Source organism: Schistocerca gregaria, chromosome 6, assembly GCF_023897955.1.
Source record: "Schistocerca gregaria isolate iqSchGreg1 chromosome 6, iqSchGreg1.2, whole genome shotgun sequence".
Taxonomy (NCBI): Eukaryota; Metazoa; Arthropoda; class Insecta; order Orthoptera; family Acrididae; genus Schistocerca; species Schistocerca gregaria.
Window position 1 is genome coordinate 551,689,805 of NC_064925.1, and position 16,325 is coordinate 551,706,129.

The 16,325-nt window shown below is 41.0% G+C and overlaps 1 protein-coding gene across 1 annotated transcript in view; it reads right to left on the reverse strand.

Moving 5' to 3' along the window:
* Window positions 1–16,325, reverse strand: part of LOC126278986 (phosphopentomutase) — a 140,423-nt gene that overhangs the window by 116,154 nt on the left and 7,944 nt on the right. The gene's annotated exons all lie outside the window — the stretch shown is intronic.

A 16,325-nucleotide genomic window follows, 5' to 3' on the forward strand; every position in this document is an offset into this window, starting at 1 on the left:
GGATGTAATGTTTGGCAGCATGCTCAGCAGCCAGGTGGTTCACGTTTTTTGGTGACAGTTTGTCGATGGCCATTCGTGCGGACGGACATCATGTTGATTGTCATGTCCACATAGAATGCAGCATATTGACTGCAGCTTAGCTTGTAGATCACATGAGTGGTTTCACAGGTAGCCCTGCCTTTGATGGGATAGGTGATGGCTGTGGCTGGAATGGAGTAGGTGGTGATGAGGTAAGGGGGGGGGGGATGTAAAGGATAGTGTGCAGGACATTTCTCATTTCAGGGCATGATAAGAGGTAGTCGAAACCATGGCACAGAATGTAATTCAGCTGCTACAGTCCTGGGTGGTAATAAGTTACGAGGGGAATGCTCCTCTGTGGCTGGACAGTGGGACTTTGGGAGGTGGGGGGAGACTGGTAAGATAAGGATTTGTTTTTGTACAAAGTTGGGAGGATAATTACAGTCTGTGAAGGCTTCAGTGAGATCCTCATTATATTTCGAGAGGGACCACTCGACGCTGCAGATGTGATGACCATGGGTGGCTAGGCTGTATGGAAGGGATTTCTTGGTGTAACCATTAAAGTGTATATGAGAGAGGAATGGAACAAATGGATGATGGATAAAACCCAATATGAATTCACACCGAAGGGAGCTTCAAAATGATCTACAATCAAACAAATGTGTTAGTGGATAAAACAGTCATACTCTAGAGTGAGAGACAACATTACTGTTAAATCTTTCAAGCAATGCAGCATAAGTAACGCTCTTAATGGGAGTGAAGACCATCTGCGATTTTCAGGGACTTTAATGGTCAGTACAGTTTTATAAACTAAGGTTTTTTTAGTCCAGCTTTGTAATCTAAAAAAAGGGTAAAAATGTAACATTCCTTTTAAAAATTGCTTTAAAAATTAAAGTGTGCCTTTTAGCCTTAAAATATGGTAGTCATGAGAGACTAGGATGCAGTTGTAAAGGAAGGAGTGGAAAAAAAGGGTAACAGGAAAATATGGGCTAGGTACTAGGGATCAGAGAAGAGAGACTAGCTAATTGAGTTCTGCAATAAATTTCAGCTAGTAATAGTGAACACACTGTTCGAAAATCACAAGAGGAGGTGGTATACTAGGAAAATGCTGGGAAATATGGGAAGTGTTCAGTTAAACTACATCATGGTTAGCCAGAGATTCTGAAATCAGGTACTGGACTATAAGACGTACCCAGCAGCACAAATAAACTCAGATCACAATTTAGTATTGATTAGATTAGATTAATACTTGTTCCATAGATCATGAATACGACACTTCGTAATGATGTGGAACGTGTCAGGTTAATAAAAGATGTCTGTACAAGAAATTACATTACACAAAATATTGCATGACACTAATGATTAAGGTTTTTTTTTTTTTTTTACTTAGTTTATATCTAAAAATTCAGCCAATGAGTAGAAGGAGTTGTCATCTAGAAATTCTTTTAATTTATTTTTAAATGTTAGTTGGCTATCTGTCAGGCTTTTGATGCTGTTTGGTAGGTGCCCAAAGACTTTTGTGGCAGCATAATTTACCCCTTTCTGTGCCAAAGTCAGATTTAACCCTGCATAGTGAAGATCATCCTTTCTCCTGGTGTTATAGGTATGCACACTGCTATTACTTTTGAATTTGGTTGGATTATTATCAACAAATTTCATAAGGGAATATATATACTGTGAGGTTACTGTGAGGATCCCTAGATCCTTAAATAGATGTCTGCAGGATGACCGTGGGTGGGCTCCAGCAATTATTCTGATTACATGTTTTTGTGCAATGAATACTTTTCTATTCAACGATGAATTACCCCAGAATATGATGCCATACGAAAGCAGTGAATGAAAGTAGGCATAGTAAGCTAATTTACTGAGATTCTTATCACCAAAATTTGCAATAACCCTAATAGCATACGTAGCTGAACTCAGACGTTTCAGTAGACCATCAATGTGTTGCTTCCAGTTTAACCTCTCATCAATGGACACACCTAAAAATTTTGAAAATTCTACCTTAGCTACAGACTTCTGTTCAAATTCTATATTTATTACTGGAGTTGTGCCATTTACTGTACGGAACTGTATATACTGTGTTTTATCAAAATTTAAAGAGAGTCCGTTTGCTGAGAACCACTTAATAATTTTGTGAAAAACATCATTGACAATTACATCACTTAGTTCTTGGTTTTTGGATGTTATTACTATACTTGTATCATCAGCAAAAAGAACTAACTTTGCATCTTCATCAATGTGGAATGGGAAGTCATTAATGTATATCAAGAACAGTAAAGGACCTAAGACCGAACCCTGTGGGACCCCGTGCTTGATAGCACCCCAGTTTGAGGAATCAGCTGTTGTTTTAACATTACACAAACCACTTATTTCAACTTTCTGCATTCTTCCAGTTAAGTATGAATTAAACCATTTGTGCACTGCCCCACTCAAACCATAATGATTTAGCTTATCTAAAAGAATTCCATGATTTACACAATCAAAGGCCTTTGAGAGATCACAAAAAATACCAATGGGTGATGTCCGGTTATTCAGAGCATTTAATATTTGATCAGTGAAAGCATATATAGCATTTTCTGTTGAAAAGCCTTTCTGAAAACCAAACTGACATTTTGTTAGTACTTTATTTTTACAAATATGGGAGGCTACTCTTGAATACATTACTTTCTCAAAAATTTTTGATAGAGCTGTCAGAAGAGAGATTGGGCGGTAGTTGTTGACATCCGACGTATCCCCCTTTTTATGCAATGGTTTTACAATGGCATAATTCAGTCTATCAGGGAAAACACCCTGCTCCAAAGAGCTATTACATACGTGGCTGAGAATCCTACTTATCTGTGGGGAACAAGCTTTAAGTACTTTGCTGGAAATGCCATCAATTCCGTAAGAGCTTTTACTTTTCAGCGAGTTTATTATTTTACTGATTTCAGAGGGAGAGGTTGGTGGAATTACAGTTGTTTCAAACTGCGCAGGTATGGCCTCTTCTATTAATAGCCTTGCCTCTTCTAGTGAAGATCTAGATCCTATTTTCTCCACAACATTTAAAAAATGATTATTCAAAATATTTTCAATTTCTGATTGTTTGTTAGTGCACTTGTCATTCAGTTTTATTGCACTAAAGTCTTCCTGTGCTCTTGGTTACCCTGTTTCCCTTTCAATAATATTCCAAATTGCTTTAATTTTGTTATCAGAGTTACTGATCTCAGACATGATACACATGCTTCTGGACTTTTTAATAACTTTTCTTAGTACCGCACAATAGTTTTTATAATATTGAACAATTTCGGGGTCAGTACTCCCTCTTGCTGTTAGATACAGTTCTCTTTTGCGGTTGCAAGATATTCTTATTCCTTTAGTTAGCCAAGGTTTTTTATATGTTTTCTTGGAATTATGTTTAACTATTTTCTTGGGAAAACAATTTTCAAATACCCTTAAAAATGTATTGTGAAATAAGTTATATTTCAAGTTTGCATCGGGTTCCTTATACACTTCATCCCAGTCTAGCTGCTGTAGGCTTTAACTAAAGTTTGCAATATTTATATTGTTAATTGAACGCACTGCTTTGAAAGTGTGATTTATTATACAGCATGGAGCTATGTCATGTACTGTAACAAGCTGTGCACTATGATCTGAAAGACCATTCTCAACAGGATAAGCATTTATGTCCTTAAACTTATCTTGGTCTATAAAAAAGTTATCTATCAATGTACTGCTGTTCTTTGTTATCCGAGTAGGAAAATCAATGACGGAGCTCAAATTGAAAGAACTGAGTAATACTAAAAGGTCATTCTTCCTATTACACTCTTTCAGGGAATCAACATTGAAATCCCCACAAATGATAATTTGCTTCCCCCTGTCTGACAGATAGCACAACAAAGCATCCAAGTTTTCTAGAAATAGCTGGAAATTCCCTGAGGGGGACCTATACACTGTTACAATTATGAAAGTGCCATCATTTAGTTTAAGTTCAGTGGCACATGCTTCCATATGTTGCTCTACACAAAATTTTTTAGTTTCTAAATTTTTTGCACTGTGGAAGCTTTTGACATATATGGCAACTCCTCCTCTCATCATATTATCTCTACTTACATGTGCAGCTAATTTGTACCCATTGATGCTAACCTTTTGCATATCAGTGACAATGTGATGCTCAGACAGGCATAGTATATCTATTACATTCTTGGTTTCTATATCTTCTAAACAAAGCAGAAGCTCATCAATTTTATTCTTCAATCCCCCAATATTTTGATGAAATATACTAACAGTATTTTTCACTTTACTTTTGTGAGTATCTTGAACTTTTTTAACATCTTTAGTACTTTTATTCTTCAATCCCCCAATATTTTGATGAAATATACTAACATTATTTTTCACTTTACTTTTGTGAGTATCTTGAACTTTTTTAACATCTTTAGTACTTGCCTGGCTGAGTTTCCCACTGGATGAAGAGTAGGCTGAAATTTAAGAGACTAGTCAGAAAAAATCAATATTCAAAGACTTGGGATAAGGAAGTACTTAAGGATGATGAGATACCTTGAATTTCTCTAAGGGTATAGATACTGCGACAAGGAATAGCTCAGTAGGCAGTTCAGTTGAATAGGAATGAACATCTTTAAAAGGGCAATCACAGAAACTGGAAAGAAAACCATAGCTACAAAGAAAATAACCGTGAAGAAAACATGGATACCAGAAGAAATATTTCAATTGATTGATGAACGAAGGAAATACAAAAATGTTCAGGGAAATTCCAGAATACAGAAATATTAGTCACTTAGGAAGTAAATAAACAGTAAGTGCAAGGAAGCTAAGGTGAAATGGTTGCATGGAAAATCTGAAAAAAGGAAAGGTTGTCGGAAGGGCTGACTCACCATATAGTAAATTCAAAACAAACTTAGGTGAAATTAGAAGGAAGGATAGTAACATCAAGAATGCAATGGGAATTCCACTGTTAAATTCAGATGAGAGAGTGGATAGGTGGAAAGAGTAAACAGGAGGGCCTCTATGAGGGGAATACTTGTCTGATGTGATAAAAGAAGAAATAGGAATCAATATAGAAGAGATAAGGGCTCCAGTAGTAGATGAGAAATTAAAAGAACTCTGGACTGTGTAAAATCAAATAAGGCAGAAGGGATAAATAACATTCCATCAGAATTTCTCAAATCACTGGGGGAAGTGGCAACAAAATGACCAGTTACAATGGTGTGCAGCCTGTACGAGTCCAGTGATATACAACCGGGCTTTCTGAAGAATATCATCCACACAATTCCAAAGACGCAAGAGCTGACAAGTGTGAGAATTAATGCACAACCAGCTTAATAGCTCATGCATCTGAGTTGCTGATAAGAATAATATACAGAACAATGGAAGGAAATTGAGGCTGTTTGAGATGGCTTTACGAAAGGCAAAGGCGCCAGAGAGGCAGTTCTGGTATTACAGTTGATAGTGGAAGCAAACCTAAAGAAAACTCAAGACATGTTGGCTGGAGGCATGTAAGCTGCAAAATGTGATCACTGCCAACTTTTGCACTCGCACAGCTACTGCTTCCAATGTGGTACGAAGGGGAATCCAGACATCTGTGTGAACCAAAGTACGGACCTGTCCACATGTTCTCTCACGGCTAGCACAGTTCCAACTGAATGCATGATAACCACGGAACATTAGGAAATGGTCATCAGTGAACTGCAGTTCTTGTAGAGCAACGCAAATTACAGAAAAAGAGGAAATAAGGTGTTGCAGTTCCAGCAATTGACAGTAATGTCCATTACAGTTGCACTGAATGATCGTGTTTTGGGTGTCCACGTTAGGCATGAAAGGCCCAGGACGACTTGTCATGCCTCTGGATCACTACCTGTCACCGATGAGCGATGAGCGTGAAACCATACCATGAGCATTTGAGGATATGATCATTATCAGCGGTGTGTGAGGGGAAGGTGAGGGTGTATCCGGCACCTCCAGGATCACTGGAATAGCCTTGTTGAGATTCGTCTTTTTTGCCTTCTGCTTCTGCTTCTTGTCCTCCTCCTCCGCAGCCATTAATGGTACAAATTCTTAAGAGAGCCTATCCACAACAAATGTGGGATGGACAAAGAGGGGGCAGCTCTGGGACCCTAAGGGTGCAGTTCTTTCAGCCACCAGCAGGTGTCAGGCCTCTTATCTGTGGGTTTCTAGGGAGAGCAGTCTCAAAAAGGGAGAGCTCTCACTGGTAGGCACTAGTAGAAGAAGCTGATTTTCTTTTTGGGTGTGAGAATTGGTTCTCAAAGATGGTGCCACGGAAACCACAAGAGAGTAGAGTGGTGGCAGAACTTGTTTCGAAAAACTGGGGGATGATTGTAACTTTCACACAATTGGACTTAATATCAAAAGGATGTAGGCATTTTTATTTTTTACATGCCTCAGTATACAGCAGGCACTCGACAGATTTATATACATGCATATTCTGTTCTGTTTTGAAGTTTCAGCAAACCTGTAAATGTAGAGGATGGTGCAACTGATGCACACAGATCGTTGTTTACAAGGACTACCTTTGAGCAGTGATCATCTGCACTTATCACATTTTGGGTCTGGCATACAGAAGGGCAAAATATGACTGAAGTGCAAGCACCTCATGGATGGTGGGACGTAAGCCTTCATGTCATGCCCTTATACTATTATTTTAACTTTTGCTGGGAGGTCATTCCCTTCAAAGGCTAAGATAAAGGCACCTGTATCTATTCTACAATCCTTGGGAACTTTTTCTGAGGGATTGGACAAAATGTATGCCTCGTCTCTCGAGATTAGCTTGTGGCTCCTCATCTAATTGGAATGCAAGGTCTCAGTGGAAGATAATTCCCTGGATCATTTTCAAAGTCTTGAGTGGGACAATGGTCACTGGTAGGTAAGCCACACATTCAAATGGCTGAAGAGCTACAGACTGTGCAACACAGGAGGCTTTAATAAATAGTGATCCACTGTGCATTTTTCCTAATGACTCATGTGGTGTCACCATCAGACACCACACTTGCTAGGTGGTAGCCTTTAAATCGGCCGCGGTCCGGTAGTATACGTCGGACCCGCGTGTCGCCACTATCAGTGATTGCAGACCGAGCGCCGCCACACGGCAGGTCTAGAGAGACTTCCTAGCACTCACCCCAGTTGTACAGCCAACTTTGCTAGTGATGGTTCACTGACTTCTACGCTCTCATTTGCCAAGACGATAGTTAGTACAGCCTTCAGCTACGTCATTTGCTATGACCTAGCAAGGCGCCATTATCAGTACTATTGATATTGTAAACCATGTATCGTCAAGAGCGACATTTACCATTAATGGATTGAAGTTAAGTATTCCACCAGCTACGTCCGTTATTCTCAATTCTAATTCCCTTGTCATGTTCCAGACCTCACGCCAGCCTGCGTGAGCTAAAACGCGTGCATTTCTGTCTCCTGTAGTAACGGTGTTGGCTCTCCTGCCAACCACAACAACTCAACTTCTCGAAATTTATCTTCAATGTGTTCCACTGAAAACAATGGCTTTGTCACAATAAAAGTACCCCCATCACTTCAAGTACACACAAAGTATGGCTCAACTGTTTTGCTCCTAGATGACTGCCTTGTCCCAGTTGAAAAGGAATAGCCAGAGTAGGGAAAGCACTAGGGTTATAACAATCCACAATGAAATTCCTGTACTTGTCTGATGAGATGGCCAGATCAGAACACCCATTACTCTGATGTAATTTAATGCATTTCATGTGTAAAACATCCATCCAGATGCCACGTACTCTGATCAAGTGCTTCCTCCACTGATGCCACCTAGCTGTAGGCCATCTGGCATGATGACCACTGTTGAGAGTCTTGATGCCCAAGGAAGATGGGCATCTCCTTCTTGCATGTATGGGGAGCTAGAAGCTTAGGCATCAGCAGTGTGATCCCTGTGTTGTCAAGGGGCTCCACCAAAAGGGTGCCTAATGATCCCACCATGTCGGACTGACTACCACACTGGCTTTGAAGAGCAAATAAGGGCATATGCAGGTATTGTGGGCAGATGATCTTTAACACCACATGCAGAAGATACTACTTACAGTGTAATTCCCCAGTCTGTCCACACTACAGAAAAAATGTGGAAAATGGAGGTTAAAACCAGAAGGGTACAACAAATTACTTCAGCCAAAAGGTGGTGAACGAAAGGATATTCCGAAAAAGGAAAGTGGACCCTAGGGAATACCTGAGTTCAATATCAAAAGCTGCCACCACAAGAAAGAATGCAAGAGAAGCTAGGATAGAGAGAGATGAAAGATTGCAGTACAGGAAAGGAATTAGGTGCTGCAATAGCTTGGAACCCCATGCTCACCACACATGCACTAATGAAAGAGTGGTGGGCCCCCTGAGAAAATTACTTTCCCAGGAATCAATATCATCCGATTCCCATCTTGTACAATTTACTTATTTCTCCAGAGTGAACTGCCTCTGTATCCCATTGAAACTTTCGAAAACTTCATAGGTATGAATTCTCAAGAGTACAGGATGAGTCTGTAGAAGAGATTCCTGCCGTACTGATCTCATACTCAAAGTTTCCACGGGCTGTTATATCTACTGATCTACTGCCAAGACCATCCACAGAGTGTCGTAAAGGGTACAATCCTGGCCTGAACCAAGAGATCGGCCTGCTATTTAATAAATTAAAAGAAATGGAGACCAATGAACATCTATAAATTTTATGGAGTCTTAGAATGAACAAGGGAGAGAAAAATGGCAGAAAGAAACCTGAGTCACTGGCTTCACACATTCCAGCAGAAAAGCTTTGACACTGATTTGGATGGCAGGAGAAGACTCTTCTCACAACACAAAGAAGTCAACAATCTCATGCGACACAACTGCCAGTCACAAGGTGAGAGTTTTCAAACTTCAAGCACATAAAGCAAAAGGAGAGCTTCTGTAAAGTTTGGAAGGTAGGAGACGAGGTAATGGCAGAAGTAAATCTGTGATGACGGGCGTGAGTTGTGCTTGGGTAGCTCAGTTGGTAGAGCACTTGCCCACGAAAGGCAAAGGTCCAGAGTTCGAGTTTCGGTCCGGCACACAGTTTTAATCTGCCAGGGAGTTTCAGATAAAGCAAATATTTGGCCAATAAAGAAAAACCTCCATTTATTATTACTGAACTGGAGAAGCCCCTTAACCAATACAAAATCTAGAAAAGCTGCAGGTGCAGATGGGCTTTACCCTGAATTTTTCAAACACAGTGAACCTACAAGGTGAATGTGGCTAGTCAGCTTTATCCATGACATTCTTTGCACAGGAACATTACCAGCAAAATTTAAGTGGGCTAAAATTTTTGCTATCAAAAAGCACAGAAAACAAGGAAAGCTGCAGAGCACTTTTGTCCCATATCTCTACTTCGTAGTGTTTACAAACTTTTGGAAAGAATGACCTTAAACCAAATACAAGACAAAATTTACTATGTGCTGCTATCTGACAAGCTGGATTTAGAACTTTTAAAAACTGCTGTGAACAAGTGCTCTTCTTGACTACTCACACAGAAACTGGCAACCAGAAGAAACACAAGACTGGAGTAGTTTTCACTGACCTGTCAGCAGCTTAAGACAAAACTCTAGGCAACCTCTTAAGCAACATGTAGAGCAATCAGGGTTTAAATACAGCATGGTGAAAAGAAGAGCAAATGGCACGTACACAATGATGGCTTGCCTCAAGACTCCGTTCTTGCTCCAGTGTTACTCAATCTCTACTTTGCAGGCCTATCAAACTTGACACTCCAGAAATTCCCGTACGCAGATGACCATGTAACTACATACCAGAGTGAAGATCTATCTGACTATGAAGAACACCTAAAAAACAGTCACTCTAAACTCTGTGAATATTTTAAAACTTGGAGACTTAGACTTAATGTTTCTAAAAGACAAGTAGGTCTTTTCCACCTCTATAAACATCTAGCACCAGCAGAGATCAACCTACGGTTTGGATCTCTTGGCATAGCCAAATCCAATCATAAACAAAACTACCTTCTTGTCACATTAGAAAAAGTGCTGACATATCATAAACACCTTTCCAACACAGTTCAGAAGGTAGAGACATGAGTAAGTCTCCTGAGAAAGCTGGCAGGTAATACATTGAGGCATCAGTTCCCCATCAGGCATCCCTTGTTTTAGTACTCTCTGCAGCAGAATACTAAACACTAGTTTGGCTCCATAGTGCTCATACAAAGAAGGATGACATTCATTAGAATGCAATTATAAGAATCATTAGTGGCACAGTCAGATCTACACCTATATGCTGGGCACCAATACCATCAAACATCTGTCCAGATCACCTCTGTCGAAAGGCAGCTCTCTACAACTTTTGCCAGCAAGTTTCTGAAAATGAACCAGTCACTCTCCACAAAGATGTACCCGCACTGCCTAGAAAACATCTCAAATACAGAAGACCAGCATATGAAGGAGTCCAAATGCTCTCCACTTGTTTCAGTCGGGATGCTGAATATCAAGCCACAAAAGGCTGGAACCATGAACTTACTGACAACCCAAATGTTAAATGTTACAGATTTGAGAAGGTATGTGCAAGTATAACAGGCACAAGTGGAGCTTTTGCACTGACATTGTGTGTGACAGGTGAGGTAAAGACAACAAGCCATACTGCAAACATATGACATAATGGGTGTTCCCCTGCTGGTATCACGAGTCTGCATTAAGCATTCGATGAAGCGCTCCCCTTTTGGGTCTTCCGACACACATGTAAAATCTGAGCAATTTAATGTTTATATCGTGTAAAAAGTTGCATGTGTGTATTTTTTGTTTTAATATGTCAAGAATTTGTTATTGTAGCCGATGCATATGATAAGTAACTGATAAGTTCCCTGTCAAAAGGGTACATGGCTTAAAAATGTCTTGACACACAAAACTTAATAGTATTGATAGTTTATAAGCCAACAGCAGAAGATATTTTAAATTCCCCAGGCAGTAAGGGAATGAAAAGATGGTGCCTAATGCTGTTATTGAATTTATAAGCCCCAAAAGTTGATAACACTTGCACAGAAATATGTCTGACATTCAAGATTCCCAGCATTTATTACAGCAGTTTTAAAGTGGCCCCGCAGGGTGTGGGTAAAAGAAGGGTGGGGGGGGGGGGGGGGGAACGCAAAATTACATCTCTCTCAATAGAAGATAAAAGATTAAATTATGGAAAACCCATGTGGTCATATTCCATCATATTTCGGACGTGTATTCACCAGTAAAACACAAAAAACACATGTGGTCATAGCAACAAAGACTTCAAAATTTTGTGATGATGTCTTTCACTTTAAAAACATTTGTGTAAAAAGGTATTTGTACCCATGAAGTCAACAGGAGAGTTCAATTCATATCTTTATTAGTCGTTGACCACATACAGCAGAATAGGTTTAGATATTAACAAACAATTAATAAAAACTTTTACAGAAAAGTTGAAGGTCTTGCACTGTAATTCCACTTTTTTTCAAAATATTATTAAAAGCTAAATATTACAGTGTTTATTTCAAATAGTTCTGTTTTTGTAGAATTGGTGTTTCAATAACCAGTCATGAATCTTGCTCCAAATTTATTTCTGGGTGAAAAACAAGCATATTTTAGGAGTTCATTAAAAAAATTTTAAACATGTTATTTAGTGCAAGTTTCTGGTCTTTGTCAGGCTGTGTCTTGGTGTGTGAAAGCGCTGTTTACCTCTAGTGTTGTGATAGTGTATCTTGCCTCTGATGTTGAACCCACCCAAGCTGCTTTTAACAAAAGAGAAATTCTGTATAAATGGATAGCTTTACAACAGTCAGCATTCTGAGCTTGATAAACGAGGTTCAGCAGTATTCTTATGACTCAAGTTTTCTCATTATTCAGAGTACTATTTTTTCCTTTTGTTTAGAAATTATTGAAATACCAGCATGCTGCAGGAGATGTGCAACTAGAAAAGGCCAAAATATGCCATCTTCAGATACTCATTAGTGACTGCAGCGATCAGTTTCCACCTGAGATAGCACACTCGAGCTATTCATTTGCAGGCATGGCTAATATGTAAACTTATGTTTAATTTGGAATCAGTGTGAAAATCAATATCTCAATAATTGTTTATTTACATATGATAATTTTTTAACAGCTTCCCACAGGTTTACACGTTATTATTTCTTTATCAAACAATTGTTAGCCTCATTCTCACAACCTGCCAGTCCACAACCAGTCCTTTGAATACATTTACACACATATTTGTCCAGATTTTATTCGAAAAATTTCTTCGAATTTTATTTTTTCGGAAATTATTTTTTCGAAACTTTTTTTCTTTCGAAACCTTTTTTTCTTTCGAAACTTTTTTCGAAAAATGTTTTTCGTATTTTTCTTGAATTTCCCCACCCTTTAACGTGATCTGGAGACAACATAACTACCTAACCTTTGCACCAACGTAAGTTCAGCACAGGATCAACATAGCTCATCTCAAACCAACACTTTTTCGACTTTTTTCACACCTTTATCTCTCCCTATATAAATTTCTATTTACTTTCACTTTAACCTCATATTACCCTTTCCACCTTCTAATACCATGTCAACCTCACAACATCTCTACAACGACCCCATTAAATTTTATTTACATTCCCTCCGCAAACATGCCTTCACCCTAGCCAGATTACGCTCCCATATTTTATTTACTCAGGCTTGTCTGACATTTGGCATTACTCCCAAAGGCCTCACACTTAAAGTTCCCATCTCCGGCTGCAATCCTTCTTTCCATCAGTCCTTATACCAGTTCCAAACAGCACAATCCATAACCATCACCCGCCTAATCCTTCACCTATACATCGACTCAGCCAATGAACACACCCGTCAACTCCTATCCCAAATCAAAGTCCTCAATCTTTCCTCTCCCACATCCACACCGGCTGTACATAGCATCCTCCTACAGGCCAACCGCAAATTAGAACAACTTGCCACCCTCCACCTCAAAAAACTATCCAATCTCCTGGTTTCCCACCTCCAGAAAGGCAACTCACTCACCCTCCACAACCTTCCCAACAAACCTCAACCTCCTCTCATTGCACACAGACCCAGTCTCTCCCATCTACTCAATCTCCCAATTCCAGCTCCACTCCCCCCAACACCTCAAAATTCTAGTCAACACAATCTGGAACCACAACACCCCAATTCAGTAGTTAACCTTTCCTCCAAACCCCTCTCCCAATCCGAAACCTCTGTCCTATCCAAAGGCCTCACCTTCAGCCCCACTCCCAGGTTCAACCAAACTGCCCTTGTCAAAGATTTACTGTCCTACACTCATAGTCTCTGCTGGAAATATCACTTTGCCACGAAGAAAAATAATCCTGATCCCACTCCTAATGATCCAACTCCCCAGGACACTATCCAAATTGAACCCTGCCTGCAACAGTTCCGTCCTCCATCACAGCGGGACCCACCTCGTCTTCCTCAAAATCACCCTCTCCAAACCTTCCAGGAATTTCTCACTTCCAGCCTTGCCTCTCAATCTTTCTTGAAAAAACTTAATTCTACTCCCAACATCACCACAGCCGAAGCCCAGGCTATCCGTGATCTGAAAGCTGACCGATCCATCATCATTCTTCCGGCTGTCAAGGGTTCCACGACCGTGGTACTTGATCGTCGGGAGTATGTGGCTGAGGGAGTGCGTCAGCTTTCAGACAACTCTACATACAAAGTTTGCCAAGGTAATCCCATTCCTGATGTCCAGGCGGAGCTTCAAGGAATCCTCAGAACCTTAGGCCCCCTACAAAACCTTTCACCTGACTCCATCAAACTCCTGACCCCACCGACACCTCGCACTCCTACCTTCTACCTACTTCCTAAAATTCACAAACCCAAACATCCCGACCGTCCCATTGTAGCTGGTTACCAAGCCCCCACAGAACGTATCTCTGCCTACGTAGATCAACACCTTCAACCCATTACATGCAGTCTCCCATCCTTCATCAAAGACACCAACCACTTTCTCGAACGCCTGGAATCCGTACCCAGTCTGTTACCCCCGGAAACCATCCTTGTAACCATTGATGCCACTTCCCTATACACGAATATCCCGCATGTCCGGGGCCTCGCTGCAATGGAGCACTTCCTTTCACGCCGATCACCAGCCACCCTACCTAAAACCTCTTTCCTCGTCACCTTAGCCAACTTCATCCTGACCCACAACTTCTTCACTTTTGAAGGCCAGACATACCAACAATTAAAGGGAACAGCCATGGGTACCAGGATGGCCCCCTCGTATGCCAACCTATTTATGGGTTGCTTAGAGGAAGCCTTCTTGGTTACCCAAGCCTGCCAACCCAAAGTTTGGTACAGATTTATTGATGACATCTTCATGATCTGGACTCACAGTGAAGAACTACTCCAGAATTTCCTCTCCAACCTCAACTCCTTTGGTTCCATCAGATTCACCTGGTCCTACTCCAAATCCCATGCCACTTTCCTAGACGTTGACCTCCATCTGTCCAATGGCCAGCTTCACACATCCGTCCACATCAAACCCACCAACAAGCAACAGTACCTCCATTACGACAGCTGCCACCCATTCCATATCAAACGGTCCCTTCCCTACAGCCTAGGCCTTCGTGGCAAACGAATCTGCTCCAGTCCTGAATCCCTCGACCATTACACCAACAACCTGAAAACAGCTTTCGCATCCCGCAATTACCCTCCCGACCTGGTACAGAAGCAGATAACCAGAGCCACTTCCTCATCCCCTCAAACCCAGAACCTCTCACAGAAGAACCCCAAAAGTGCCCCACTTGTGACAGAATACTTCCCGGGACTGGATCAGACCTTGAATGTGGCTCTCCAGCAGGGATACGACTTCCTAAAATCCTGCCCCGAAATGAGATCCATCCTTCATGAAATCCTCCCCACTCCACCAAGAGTGTCTTTCCGCCGTCCACCTAACCTTCGTAACCTCTTGGTTCATCCCTATGAAATCCCCAAACCACCTTCCCTACCCTCTGGCTCCTACCCTTGCAACCGCCCCCAGTGTAAAACCTGTCCTATGCACCCTCCCACCACCACCTACTCCAGTCCTGTAACCCGGAAGGTGTACACGATCAAAGGGAGAGCCACATGTGAAAGCACCCACGTGATTTACCAACTGACCTGCCTGCACTGTGACGCTTTCTATGTGGGAATGACCAGCAACAAACTGTCCATTCGCATGAATGGACACAGGCAGACAGTGTTTGTTGGTAATGAGGATCACCCTGTGGCTAAGTGTTACACCGTCCAAGTTATCTGGATATTTCCACCAACACCAACCTATCCGAACTCTGGAGATGGGAACTCGCCCTTCAGTATATCCTCTCTTCTCGATATCCGCCAGGCCTCAACCTCCGCTAATTTCAAGTTGCCGCCGCTCATACCTCACCTGTCTTTCAACAACTTCTTTGCCTCTGTGCTTCCGCCTCGACTGACATCTCTGCCCTTACTCTTTGCCTAGATATGTCTGCTTGTGTCTGTGTATGTGCGGATGGATGTGTGTGCGTGTGTGTGTGTGTGCGCGAGTGTACACCTGTCCTTTTTTTCCCCCTAAGGGAAGTCTTTCTGCTCCCGGGATTGGAATGACTCCTTACACTCTCCCTTAAAACCCACACACAATATGTTTTATGCACTTTTATGCAAATAAGCTAACAATAAACGGATAAAGAAAAATATTCAATAATAGTCACTGACTGACTAGTGACGCAGGAAATGTTAGAAATGTCATAAAGAACATGGCAAATACAATGTGATATAAAAGACAGATTTTTCACACAGGCTATGCTACAGATAAGTCTGTCACCACAAACAGGTATTTTTGATTTCACATTCACTATCTTTGCCAACTCTCAATCAAACTGTAAAAATATTCACCAAAATGTGTCATCACAACAGCCATTAACATTATGATCTATGTTAACAGCAGCCACATCTGATGGCAATACCATGTCTGGCAATTTATGATGTGAGCTGGCCAATTGTACTGGCAAAAAGACCAGCCACTGCATGCCATAAGTCACTTAGTGTTGCGTATGCCAGTGTTCTACAGTGAACTCTGTGTACCACAATGTGACAAACTGTACAATTTTTCAGACTGCTTCGAGTTCACCATTTTGACATTGCATGTATCTGCTGCAGCTGATCTGTTGCAAGGAGTTGGATGGTCAAACTTTTTCTCAAAACTTGCCTACCTCAACTTATGACAAACTTTTCTGTTCTAACATTTATAACATCACTTTTGTTTCACAGATTTGAACTAAGTTTCCTGTGGAAATAAATGATGAGTGCTGCTTCTCCTGCTTACAGATGACCTTATGA